Here is a 4,225-nt window from a genome sequence, read left to right on the forward strand (position 1 = left end):
GAATGCAGGCGTGCATCGATGCAAGAGTATGTGCTACTGGGTATTAGAGGTATCGGTGTGTACAGCAATCTGGACCACCACCTCTGAAAGTCTCGCTGTATGGTGTTACAACATGCGATGTGTGATTATAATGAGCAATAAAAAGGGTGGAAATGATGTTTATGTTGATCTCTATTCCAGTTTTCTATACAGGTGCCGTAACTCTCTGAACCAAGGTGATGCAGAACTTTTATTGATGTGTGTACATTGTGCGTAAGGAAACTGGGGCTTGTAAGGAGGCATATAGACAGTAGCTTTCCCCTCGCTCCATTGATGAATGGAACAGGGAAGTAAATGGCTAGTAGTCGTACAGGGTACACTCCGCCAAGCACTATACGGTGGCTTGTGGAGTACCCATGTAGTTGTAGGTGTTTTCCATGTGGATGGACTTGCCTCCTGGTAGCCCCTGTAAAACATGCCGGATGATGACCGTATCTGCTGCTAAAAAACAAACCCGACTTTTTTCGACAGTTTACACGTAGATGCGACAAAATCTAGGAAACTGAATAAGGCAAGACACATAGAAAAAGATTAGCCACTGGCAAAAAATAACAGGAAGGGTGACTTCCTGAACGAAGGCGGAAACAACTCATTCACATAATGGGACAGCCATAGTCTACAGACCCATGTTCACATTCGTGGTGCTAAGTGTAGCACTGGCAGCAGTGAGCACAAACTTCGATGAGGGAAAGATGCAGACGCACGTGCACTGTCCACTCACATTAATGTGATCACTGTCTATGTCAGACGTCAACGTGCCATAAGGCTGCTTAGCCAAAAGTCCTGTTGTCTCTGCTACGCTCCATGTCTTCCATGTTAAAATATTTCCATCTGGAAAGGCTTCAAGGCCACCATAGTCTGCATGGTTTCCCCATACGGCAGCAAGAGTAAGCCATGTACTACCTCCAAAAACTGCTTGTACATCACATGTAAAGTTCAGATGGAGTCCACGAAATACATTTGGACCTCCAATCAACTGTTGTTTATTAAACTGTCCAGCCAAATCAATGTCAATAGCTTTCAAACTGCGATACACAGGAAAGCTGCGCCGCCAGCGACGACGCCATGCACGTCGCCGAGGCATTGCTGTGGCACGTTAACACAAATGGCAGGTGGCAGCACTGGCGGATGATAAAGGGGTAGGGGGCACATAAAGCGTGTCGCAGGCATGCTGAAAACAGTGCAGTTATTGTTGTAGTGCGCAAAAGGAGCAATTTATCTGGCGTCCAAAACTTGATAATTGGTTTCAGACCGAGGGTGGAAGCATTTCCGAAACTGGAGTTTGTAAACTGTTCACATGGCACTGTGGTTACAGAATACCGCGTACACAACAAAAGCGTGTTCCAAAACTGGCACTGAGGCCACCACAGGCCACATGTCACAGGAATGAACAACTACTGCGGAGAAGTGCACAAGTGAATAGATGTACAACTGTTGAGGTACTGGCCACCCACATGAACCGAGGGACTAGCAAAATTGTCTCCTCAATTACCATTCAGTGAAAGTTGCCATGTACGGTCCTCCACAGCAACACCTTGTTCTCGCAGCCATCCTAACTGCTGTTCACCGGTGACGAAAGATGGAATTTGCATTCCAGAACCACAATTGGACGTCCTCGAACTGGCGACAGACAGACTTTTCAGAAGAATCAGGTTATACGATGCAGCAGACAGACGCCCGTTGGTGTGAAACGCCTGAAAGCGAACACTTTGTAACAATCGTCATTCCATCTACATCTACATCTACACTCCTGGAAATGGAAAAAAGAACACATTGACACCGGTGTGTCAGACCCACCATACTTGCTCCGGACACTGCGAGAGGGCTGTACAAGCAATGATCACACGCACGGCACAGCGGACACACCAGGAACCGCGGTGTTGGCCGTCGAATGGCGCTAGCTGCGCAGCATTTGTGCACCGCCGCCGTCAGTGTCAGCCAGTTTGCCGTGGCATACGGAGCTCCATCGCAGTCTTTAACACTGGTAGCATGCCGCGACAGCGTGGACGTGAACCGTATGTGCAGTTGATGGACTTTGAGCGAGGGTGTATAGTGGGCATGCGGGAGGCCGGGTGGACGTACCGCCGAATTGCTCAACACGTGGGGCGTGAGGTCTCCACAGTACATCGATGTTGTCGCCAGTGGTCGGCGGAAGGTGCACGTGCCCGTCGACCTGGGACCGGACCGCAGCGACGCACGGATGCACGCCAAGACCGTAGGATCCTACGCAGTGCCGTAGGGGACCGCACCGCCACTTCCCAGCAAATTAGGGACACTGTTGCTCCTAGGGTATCGGCGAGGACCATTCGCAACCGTCTCCATGAAGCTGGGCTACGGTCCCGCACACCGTTAGGCCGTCTTCCGCTCACGCCCCAACATCGTGCAGCCCGCCTCCAGTGGTGTCGCGACAGGCGTGAATGGAGGGACGAATGGAGACGTGTCGTCTTCAGCGATGAGAGTCGCTTCTGCCTTGGTGCCAATGATGGTCGTATGTGTGTTTGGCGCCATGCAGGTGAGCGCCACAATCAGGACTGCATACGACCGAGGCACACAGGGCCAACACCCGACATCATGGTGTGGGGAGCGATCTCCTACACTGGCCGTACACCACTGGTGATCGTCGAGGGGACACTGAATAGTGCACGGTACATCCAAACCGTCATCGAACCCATCGTTCTACCATTCCTAGACCGGCAAGGGAACTTGCTGTTCCAACAGGACAATGCACGTCCGCATGTATCCCGTGCCACCCAACGTACTCTAGAAGGTGTAAGTCAACTACCCTGGCCAGCAAGATCTCCGGATCTGTCCCCCATTGAGCATGTTTGGGACTGGATGAAGCGTCGTCTCACGCGGTCTGCACGTCCAGCACGAACGCTGGTCCAACTGAGGCGCCAGGTGGAAATGGCATGGCAAGCCGTTCCACAGGACTACATCCAGCATCTCTACGATCGTCTCCATGGGAGAATAGCAGCCTGCATTGCTGCGAAAGGTGGATATACACTGTACTAGTGCCGACATTGTGCATGCTCTGTTGCCTGTGTCTATGTGCCTGTGGTTCTGTCAGTGTGATCATGTGATGTATCTGACCCCAGGAATGTGTCAATAAAGTTTCCCCTTCCTGGGACAATGAATTCACGGTGTTCTTATTTCAATTTCCAGGAGTGTACATACAAACTCCGCAATCCACCATACGGTGCGTAGCGGATGGTACATCGTATCACAACTAGCATCTTCTCTCCCTGTTCCACTCCCAAACAGAACGAGGAAAAAATGACTGCCTATATGCCTCTGTACGAGCCCTAATCTCTCTTATCTTATCTTTGTGGTCTTTCCGCGAAATGTAAGTTGGCGGCAGTAAAATTGTACTGCAGTCAGCCTCAAATGCTGGTTCTCTAAATTTCCTCAGTAGCGATTCACGAAAAGAACGCCTCCTTTCCTCTAGAGACTCCCACCCGAGTTCCTGAAGCATTTCCGTAACACTCGCGTGATGATCAAACCTACCAGTAACAAATCTAGCAGCCCGCCTCTAAATGGCTTCCATGTCCTCCCTCAATCCGACCTGATAGGGATCCCAAACGTTCGAGCGGTACTCAAGAATAGGTCGTATTAGTGTTTTATAAGCGGTCTCCTTTACAGATGAACCACATCTTCCCAAAATTCTACCAATGAACCGAAGACGACTATCCGCCTTCCCCACAACTGCCATTACATGCTTGTCCCACTTCATATTGCTCTGCAGTGTTACGCCCAAATATTTAATCGACGTGACTGTGTCAAGCACTACACTACTAATGGAGTATTCAAACATTACGGGATTATTTTTCCTACTCATCTGCATTAATTTACATTATCTATATTTAGAGTTAGCTGCCATTCTTTACACCAATCACAAATCCTGTCCAAGTCATCTTGTATCCTCCTACAGTCACTCAACGACGACACCTTCCCATACACCACAGCATCATCAGAAAACAGCCGCACGTTGCTATGCGAAAGATCATTTATGTAGATAGAAAACAACAGCGGACCTACCACACTTCCCTGGGGAACTCCAGATGATACCCTCACCTCCGATGAACACTCACCATCGATGACAACGTACTGGGTTCTATTACTTAAGAAGTCTTCGAGCCACTCACATAATTGTAAACCAATCCCATGTGCTCGTACCTTAGTTAGGAGT

The sequence above is a fragment of the Schistocerca americana genome, chromosome 9, assembly GCF_021461395.2.
Source record: "Schistocerca americana isolate TAMUIC-IGC-003095 chromosome 9, iqSchAmer2.1, whole genome shotgun sequence".
Classification (NCBI taxonomy): domain Eukaryota; kingdom Metazoa; phylum Arthropoda; class Insecta; order Orthoptera; family Acrididae; genus Schistocerca; species Schistocerca americana.